A 10323-nucleotide genomic window follows, 5' to 3' on the forward strand; every position below is an offset into this window, starting at 1 on the left:
AGTTCAAAACCATCAGTGACTCCTCTGGGGGAAGATGAGGCCTTCTACTCCGGTGAAGAGTAACAGTCTCAGAAACCCACAGGCGCTGTTCTACTCAGTCCTATCCTGCCATGAGGAGTTGGAATGGAGTCAATGGCAGTGGGCTTGTTTTGTTTTGGGTTTGTTCTTTTATGCCTACAGAATATATTTCAAAAAGTTTTTTTGTGTGAAACCATGAATGAAAAATGGTATTGCATTATAGTTGTAATTGGCATATATTTTTATTTTACTTTGCATTATGAAAAAGTTCAACTATGAGACCACAAAGAAAGCATCTATCCATCACCTAGATGTTACTGTGTGCATCAAATAGATTCTGACTCGTGATAACCCGCGAGGACACAGCCAAGCTGCCCTATGGGGTTTCCTAGGCTGCCACCTCATGGGAGAAGATCGCCCGGCCTTTTCTCCCTCAGAGACTCTTATGGCTCTGATAACATTCCATACATCAATCGTATCGAGCATTTTTGTACACATGCTGCCATCATCATTTCCAAAACATTTTCTACTTGAGCCCTTGGTACAAGCTCCTCTTTTTCCCCTTTTCTCCCCCACCCTCCTGCCCTAGTGAATCCTTGGTATATTGTTATTATTATTTCATATGTTACACTGTCCGTTGTCTCCCTTCACCCATATTTCCCTTATTCGTCCCCTTCGGGGCCTATATATGCAACCTTGTAATGGGTTCCCCCTTTTTCTCCTCTCCCCCTCCCCTCCTGCTGTCACTAGTCCCAAGACTGTTCCTAAGGGGCCCCCTTACTCTTTATTAAAGTTCATCTGCAACAGTGTATTCTAAGCACCTGTAGTAAAGTTCATTCCATCCACGGGTATAAAGGATTCGATGGAACTATACTCGCAATATTTACTTATTCATTTCATACACACTGTCGCACTTTTGATGAAACCCTCCATCTGTTTCCTGGCATGTGTTAGTTACTTCAGGAAACAAACAAACAGATCAGGTCCAACAATCAGAGAATAACACGCTGCCATTTGCTCCAGCTTTGTGTTACGCTCCAAATTCCCGCGAGATATCGTGAGTGAATTATGAAATTCCTGAAGTGTTCAAAGAGCTAAAACGATCGTCAGAACAATTGCTGTCAATTCAGCAGAAGCAGAAAAGGGGTTTTCAATGATGAATATAACATGTTCAGAGAAGCGAAGTCATATAACTGTTTCTAATCTATCAAACACAACGACTGTTATCTAACTGGCCTACCTCTAAGGGAATGGGACCCTATGCTCTGGTGCAGAGGGCGAAGGATTCATCAAACAGCCTCTGAGGCTCAGATAAAGGGGAAGAAAATGCAAGTAAGGATGCCAATCAAGATCCGTTATGGAAATATCGTAAATAATAATTTTATTCGTTTTTGGGGGGTCAGGTATTATTTAATATATTTTCATTAATATTTTACAACTTTTTCTTACTGTCTAGTTTTGTGTACCTCTTATGTTGTTCTTTTTTTAAGTATGTAGGAGACAATTAACTGCCTTTTGATATACTGTTTTATTATACTTCACATGGTCCTTGGGGCAGTGAGCCGATCGGGAAATGATTTGAATCCCACTACTAGTTTGAACTTGGACATTTCGATCGGCAGTCAATTACTTCGCCTCTGGGGCTCTGGGGCTCCTTCCCCTGGGGGAAATCCGTGCTAAGGATGGGCCCTCATTTCTTTAATTTGAAGGGAGGCAGAAAAATTTTGAAGGAAGCAACAGAGAGCATGTTAGTTCACCCATGAAATATTAGATGCTTTCATATTGGATACTTCATAAACTACACAGAAAATTGTATTTTCAATTTAACACAGGTCCTTTTCTTACATAAACAACACATTTTCACATTAAAATAAATTAATAAGGCCCTAATATCTAGTTCATGTTCAGATGTATTTAGGCATACCAGAAATGTCTTTGGTAACTATTGCTTCCGTGAGGGCTGGTTGAAAAGCACATAATGAATTGTTATTACTTCTCTTTGGATCTAGGTCAGCGGTTCTCAACCTATGGGTCTCGACCCATTTTTTGGGGGGGAGGGGCGGTGTCAAAAGACCCTTTCACAGGGGTCACCTAAGACCCTCGGGAAACATGTTTCCCGAGGGTCTTAGGAACCGAGACACCACTCCTCTATCCGTCTCCAGGCATATGAGTACCTGGCGTGAAGACTGCTTCAAGACAAAATTTCACTTATTTGTCATTAGAAATAAATATTTTACAAGATATAATTGCATACTGTTTTTGTAATTAATCACTATGCTTTAATTATGTTCAATTTGTAACCATGAAAATACATCCTGCATATCAGCTGTTTACATGACGATTCATCACAGTAGCAAAATGACAGTGATGAAGTAGCAACAAAAATAATGTTATGGTTGGGGGTCACCACCACAGGAGGCACTGTATGAGAGGGTCGCTGCAGGAGGAAGGTTGAGAACCTCTGCTCTAGGTGAACCTCACTCACGTTGGCCGTGATGTTGCCTTGTGAGGCATCTGGACCATGTCGCCCTCTGGGGCTTGTCCCATTGTCCCGCCATTGTGCTCCTCGGCCCTGCATTTCATGGACACTCGTGTTTGCATGGAGAGGTTGGATTTGATTCAGGTTAATTTTTTTTAACAAAATACTTCATGGGTGGTGATGCATGCTTTCTTTTGCCTCATGCCAAGATGCGCCCAACGGCTGCTTTTCCCACTATGAATGACGCAAGTTTGATTACGCTCAGTCATGGGTTGAATTGCGTTTCCCCCCCCTCAGACTACGTGTCAGCGTGGCTGGGCCCTGGTGCTCAGTGGTTTGCCAGTTCTACAGTGATAGCATGTGATGCAATGATATATTCAGCCCCCACGTGTAGTGATGTGATCAGCTCAGATCCAATGGAAAGGGCTGTTGTCACTGTTGCCGCTGTTTGGTGCCGTCGCATTGGGTCCGACCCATACGGACCCTGCACACAGCAGGGAGAAACCCTGCACAGCCCTGTGCTGTCCTCCATTGCTCCTGTGCCCGAGCCCTTGGTTGCGGCCACCTTGGCAAGCCATCTCGTCAAGGGCCGTCCTCTTTGTTACTGCCCTTTCACTTTACCAAGCCCGATGTCCTTTTGCAGGAACTGGTCTCTCCTGAGAGCATGTCCAAAGTACGTAGGGCGAAGCGTGCCATCCTTGCCTCCCAGGAGCACGCTGGTCTTCCTTCTTCCAGCACAGATCTGTTTGTCCTTCCAGCCGTCCATGGCACATTCCACATTCTTCTCCAGCACCACAATTCAGAGGCGGCCATTCTTCCTTGGTCTTCCTTCTTCAGTGTCCAACTTTCACATGCCGATGAGGCCATGGAGAAAACCTTGGCTTGGGTCAGGCGCACCTTAGTACTCAAAGTAACATCCTGGCTTTTCTGTACTCTAAAGGGGTCTTGTGTACCTGATTTACATAAAACAACGCGTCTTGATTTCTGGGCTGCTGCCTCTATGAGTATTGATGGTGGATCTAAGCAAGAAGACGTTCTTGATAGCTTCACCCTTTCACCACTTTATCATGACGGCACCCAGTGGCGGGATTCAGCCAGTTCCCCCCAGTTTGGCAGAAACGGCTCCTCCTTTTGTGTTGAGTTCTGTGAAAATGGCATTTGTGGTCAGGGCCCTCTCACAGGTGCGTGACTGGGCAACTGCCCAATGTAGAACTAACAAATTCACATTCCTTACTTTAAAAAAATGTGTACCTCTTTTATTGTTCTTATTTAAGTATTTACTGTTTGCAAAATAAACTACCTTTTGGGCTGTCTTTTTGAAAATACTTAAAATGGTCAGTCATTAGGGCAGCGGACCAGTTGTTGAATTATTTGAACCCCACCACTGATGTTCGTATTGGCCCAGCTGGGATTTGGGTCTCTTTACATTGAATCAAGATCCGTATTGAAGGCTGCAAGCCCCGATCTTCTTCGGCAAGTACTTCAAGTCCTCCTCACTTCCAGCAAGGAAGGTCGTGTCATCTGCATATCCCAGGTTGTTAATAAGCCGTCCTCAATGCTGATGCCACATTCTTCTCCATATAATCCAGCGTCTTGGAGGTTTTCTCAGGGAACAGGTGGACTAAGCATGGTGAGAGGATAAAACCCTGATGTGTATACCTGTCTTGATTTTCAACCATGCGGCATTTCCTTGTTCTGATCACACCGCTCTCTCATGATCCATGTGCAAATCCCACGCGAGCACATTGAAGTGTTCTGGAATTCCCATTCATCTCAAGGTTATCCTTAGTGTGTTATGATCCATGCAGTCAAATGCCCAGGTACAGGCCATAAAACACAAAACTTTCTCACTGCCATGGAGTGGCGTCTGACTTGTAGTAACCCTATAGGACAGGGTAGAACTGCCTCTGTGGGTTTCCAAGATTAATTCTTTAGGGAGGTAAAAAGCCTTGTCTTTCTCCCACAGACCCACTAATGGTTTTGAACTGTGGATCTTGTGGTTAGCAGGCCAACATGTAATCACGACACCACCAAGGCTCCTCCATAACCACAACGCCCTTAATATGGTCACAGTCCTGATCTGACGTAAGAGGAGTTTCCCAGGGATGTGGCCGGCATCACCTTTTATGTCACAAGAGATAAAAGAAGAGAAGGGCCTTCCACCACCAAGAAGAAAGAGCTAGGAGTGGAATGCCTCCAGTCAAGCCTGGGGTTCCTGTACTGGGAAGCTCTTAGGCCCAGGGCAAGATTGATACCAAGACACATGTGGATCTCCAAGGAATGCCAGACCTACAGATATTGAGACCAGAACCTTCTTCATAAACTGTGACCTGGCAGAGAGAGAGAGAGAGAGAGAGAGAGAGAGAGAGAGAGAGAGAGAGAGAGAGAAGAGCCTTCCCCTAGAGCTGGCACCCTGAATTCAGACTTCTGGCCTCCCAAACTGTGAGAGTAATTTCTGTTTGTTAATTATGGTATTTCTGTTATAATAGCACTGAGGACCTGTGATAGGTAGGTTTATTGTGCCAACCTGGCCAATAGGAACATGTGGGATTAATCAGGTCGCAGTTTGATTGGAGGGCAAAGAGAGAAATGCTCTTCAAGGACTAGCCCCATCTCTCTTGCTCTCAGGTGATCAGAGCTTCCTTGGGTATGCTGCTAATTTAGCTAGCTCTCTGCCTCAACCTGTGAGCTACACTCCCTGTGGGCCAGGCCAACCCATGGATGGTGTAGCTAGAGCTGAGGGTCCCTCAAGAACTGCTCCTTCACACGGCTGGCGCATACATCGCTGGGGCCTGAGGCTGGTGGATTCTGTCCCTTTGTGTTGCTTGTATTCGATATCCCATCCGGACCTACTTCACTATGCTTCCAAGCTAATGACTGCTGGTGACCCACCCTGCTGCTTGCCTTGCCTAAGGGAGGACTCTGCTGTCTGTTTCTTTGACCTTGGACCTGGCAGCCCAGTGAGTTGAAGGACTTCCAGTATATTAACTGTTCCACGTAAGTGAGTTGAACTGAACCCTCTGTACTGCTGTGTGGACTAATTAGCTGTTATATTCTTTCTTGCTGTATAGATAGATAGATAGATAGATAGATAGATAAATCTAAGTGTTCTGGTTTCATTTCTCTAGAGAACCCTGCCTAACACAGCCTCACAGTAAACACCGAGTTTGATTCTTCTCCATGGTAAATGTCCATATTGTCTCTTTCACCCAGCACCTTGTGTGGATCCAGTTCTCCAACCACTGAGGGTCTTTGATTGAACCAATTATCAGAGGCTATAAAATGGCTACTTTGGACTGCATTCATTGGTTGGCATTTTTTTTAGTTTTTCTTAAGTAGGCATGAAGTTGACCATCTTTTCATATGTTTAAAAGTCATTTTAATTTCTCTACCAGCAACTTGCCCGTGTTTCTGTGGGAGTCTGGGTGGCTATAGCAAGGTGTGGCAAGTTCTGTGGCTGGGGAAGGTAGGGGATTGTCGAAGAGCCCGGAAGGGACATTTGACCAATCCTGTCTAAGTGACAGGACATGCCAGTTGATTTTAGGTGCTTTTATGTCAACGGGAAGATGTATGAAAGTGTAGGTGTGGGGTTCAACCTGTCAATCAGGTCACAGCCTGATGATGCCACCTTGGGGGTATGGCCTTCTGATAAGCAAGGAACCTGGGAACATCCCCCTCTCTCTGCCCCTTCACCTTTCTGCTTGCTGGGATTCTGCCATTGCCCTGAGAGCTGTCGGTGCCCTGCCAGGTTTCCACCGACTTTGGACTCATGCCACTCTGGCCCCACTGGCCTGTGATCTTCCTGCTTCCGGTTCACCTCTTTCTGTGTCACCAGCATGAGGCTATGTGAGACTGGGAAGGGACTTATGGACTTGAGTCGGACTGGGCTGGGTGCCTTCTTGACATAGAATTACTTATTTTTTAATTTTAATTTTATTTTTTTAGAATTACTTCTTGATACCAAACGTTTTCTTATACATAGATGAGTGCCAGGGGATTTGTTTCTCTAGACAACCTGGTCTAGCACACGTATAAAGGCTTCTCAGAGGCGGTAGCTATGGGCAGGGGCTCCCTGGAAGCAGCCCCTCAGACAAGAATTCAAGGACAAGGAGGTACTCTGCACGAGGAAGGACATCCTGGCCGGCATGTGGACAGCCAGTAAAAGTTGTGGTGTCAGGAAGCTACTTCTGTGAATGACCGGAGACCACTGGGAAACATCTCAGTATTATCCCACCCGAAGGAGGGAGGTGGGGGCAGTTGTACACCCCTTCCCGTCAGTCAGGGTTTGAGGGCAGGGTGGGCAAATTGAAAAAAAAAATAACCAAACCGGTAAGAGTCCATTCAGCTCGCAGGGACCCCAGGTGCGTCAGCGCAGGGCTGTGCTCGTCAGGGGTTTGGAGGGCTGTGAGTTCAGGCCTGCCCTGTGGGTGCTCTGAGGGCCACAGAAGTCCCCAGGCTGTGCATGTGGTGCTGCCATCTGGAGCCGGCTGGTGTGCACTGCAGGGGAGCAAGTCTGCCCTCTCTAGGCAGAACCTTGGGCGATGAGGAATACTTCACCAGGTGCTGACGCAATGAGGGCTGACTCCACTGGACATTGGCCTCCAAGGGGCCGATGGTGAGGCGAGGGCAGAGGACCCGGTGGGAGGGTTCTAGAATAGTAACAGCTCTGTCTGTGGACGGATGTGAGGATGCCCAGGTCCAGTCTTTCCCAAATACGAGGTGCCGAGCCTGAAGAAGCGAGCTGGAGTCACTCTGGGGGACGGACGTGGGCTTTATTATTTATAGAAGGGTACTGATGGAGGTGCAGTACTGCCTGTCACCCTGTGTTGGCGGGCAGGGTCAGGGCTTGGTTTGCCCTGCCTGTCCCCACCGCTACCTGTCCCCTTCCTCCCCGCCCTCTGCCAGCAAGCAAGGGCTTTCATACTGTGTAGTAAGGTCCATGCCGTAGGTTGGTTTGGGGTTTTAGGTTGGGAAGGGCGGGAGGGATCCAGACCTGGAGCAGCTGCGCTGACTGCAGGCTCCCTGGGAACGGTGCCTCCAAGGCCATCCCCAGTCATCGCTGCCTCTAACAGCCTTGGCAGTAATGTCTTCTCAGCTCTGGTGCTGTGCCTGCCATGGGAGGGCAGCCTGGGGGCAGTGCAGGCGGGGGCGCTCGCAGACCCTGCACCTGGGGATGACTCTGGGTGTGGGAGAGAGGCAGAGGGAAGCGCCCGCCTCCATCAGTCCCTGTCAATGCCATGCGCAAGAGGAAAGAACACTCTCCAAGAAGCCAAGTACCCCTGCGAAGCCATCACAGCAAGGCCTTTCTGACCCAGCCCAGGGTTTTCCCCTACCCGCGTTTCCCATACTGCACCTCGTCAGGATCACCATCCCGGTCAGGTCAGTCCCAGTTACCCGGACAGGTTCCTGGGCAGCACCCACACACTGTGCCTGCCTCTGGGAGGGAGTGTGGGAGTCTGTGGTTCCCTCCAGAACCTCAGATCTCACTCGGCTCTCCCCAGGGACGCTGCCCTCCAACCCCTGGGAGGCTTTGCACAATGCTAATTTCTTGGGAGTTGCAGAAAGACTGACGCAGTTGGCCTGTGGGAAGAGAGAGAGGAGCTGGGCTCCCTGTTTTAGAAGGCCCCAGGTGAAAGCTGGCTGTTTGTCAGAGCACCCAGGGCTTTGGGTCTAAAGCTTCAGACAGAAAGCAAGGAGAAGCAACAGGAGGGAGGAAAGTGTGTGTGTGTGTGTGTGGGGAGGGGGGAGGGGGGTGGCGGGGGGGGGGCAGAGGGGAGGGAAGGATAAGGAAACCAATCAATACAGTCATTCTCTACCCTGGATGCACCTGAGAAGCACCTGAGGCCATTTATGACAGGGCATTGCCAGGGGTCCACCCTCCTACCCCCCTGATATTCTCACTTCATGGGTGATGACACAGCCACAGAATCAGAATTTTTTCAAACATTGTTTTAAGCCCACTCTGGATGATTCTAGGTTGATGGCTGAAGATGTGGACTCCCAGGTGATGGCCTCAGTACGAGGCAAAGCCACAGTGAGAACTTGTACAGTTGCCCAGGCGGCCTAGAGGGCTGCCACTGCCCCAGGGCCTTGCTACTCAGAGGGTGGTTTGATGTCCAGCTTGTCAAGATGCACACAAAGCCTGAGAAGCACTCGAGAGAGAGAGCACACGGACTCTCAGAGGAAGGGCAGCCAACTAGGCCCTCCAATAGGGGCTAGCCACCTTCTAAGGCTGCCCCATCTACCCCCTGAAGCTGCAGGGTCCCCAGCAGAATCTGTCCTCAAAGGCCTGGGCTTCAATGCCCCATGCTGGGGCCATCTGTTCACGGGGCCTTTGCTGGAAGGTCTGGGCATGTGCAAGGTTTGATGGAGCAGCAGGGGACTTCCAGTCCTTCCTGCCGAAGGACCTTACAGGCCCTTGGTATGCAGTCCGAGACCCAGTCACAGGGCCAAGGTGATGGAAATAGGTTTCTCTCTAGATAATGGGACAGAGGACAGACTGGTTCTGGGAGGTTCTGGGGCAATCAGAAGACAGTATAGGAAGGGAGGTTTCAGTTCAATATAGGAGACAGGTTCAAACAGGCAGGTAGAGGCCGAGTCAGAGGCAGGGAGCTTCTTGTCCCTGGAAAAGACCAAGCAGAAGTTGAATGGCCTTCCTCCGGAGACACCCCGGTGGCCATGGAGATCGGACCAGGCTCAAGCTCCCAAGGCTGGAAAAATGCAGCTTCAAAGACAAAAGGGCAGGACTATGGCATGAGAAGAGGGTAGGGAGCCTGCTAATTTAGGGCATTGAGATTCGAACCACCAAGTCAGTAGTTCAAATCCACCAACTGCTCTTTAGGAAGATGAGGCCTCTGTCTGTTCCCATAAAGACTTATAGTCTGAGAGACCTTTCTGGGTCACTTTGAGTCTGAATTGACTCAATGGCCATGGGCTGTTGTTTGTTTCCCGTGTCAGAGACCTTTGGGTGGTGCAAACGATGAACAGACTAGGTTGTCAACCAAGAGGTTGGAAGTTCGAATCCACCTGGATAATCGTCCTAAGGTGCATCATTCTGTCTGACACACACGTGTCTGACACGCACGGGGTTAGCCTCTCCTGAATGGCACTGTGTGAGAAGCAGTCGGTCATAAAGCATCTAGGTGGGTGAACTATTGTTCGTGTGTGCGGTCATTTTGTGTTGGGCTCCACCAGTCTGGAAGCTCGGTGAGGGCCATACTGGACTCCCTGTTGAGTTCCCAGCCTCGGGCACAGGCTCCAGTGTGTAAGCTGTTGATGGAAACTATGATAGGCTGAAGAGGAAGGAGTCTTACTACATGTGGAAGTCACATAATCTGTCAACTTGAGCAAATGGGGCTGTCTAGTCTGTCAATCAGGTCATAGCTAATGATGCCTCTGTGTGGGCCTGGCCTTCTCCTGAGGATTCTGGAAACTCCCGTCTTCCTCCCTGGAGACAGGACACACTCTCTCTGCTTCACATTCTGTTGACCAGCCACGTGGAGCTATGCTGATGGCAGCCAGAGCCCTGGAGCAGGAGGAGCCACACACAGAGCCGCGCCAGCGCTGAGATGCTTCCACATGACTTTTCACCCACTGGCCTGTGATCTTCCTGCTTTCAGCACCATTGCATGTGCTGCGTGAGTCTGTAGAAGAATTTTGGACTAGTATTGGACATGAGTTAATATTAAACTTGTGGGCTTGATCTGGTCTGGACCGGAATGTTTTCTTAATGTACAATTACTCTTGGATAAAAAACGCTCTCTTACATACATGAGTATCTCTGGGTTTGTTTCTCTAGTCAGCCCCGACTAAGACTCTGTAGTTCG

The sequence above is a fragment of the Tenrec ecaudatus genome, chromosome 12 (assembly GCF_050624435.1).
Source record: "Tenrec ecaudatus isolate mTenEca1 chromosome 12, mTenEca1.hap1, whole genome shotgun sequence".
Lineage (NCBI taxonomy): Eukaryota > Metazoa > Chordata > Mammalia > Afrosoricida > Tenrecidae > Tenrec > Tenrec ecaudatus.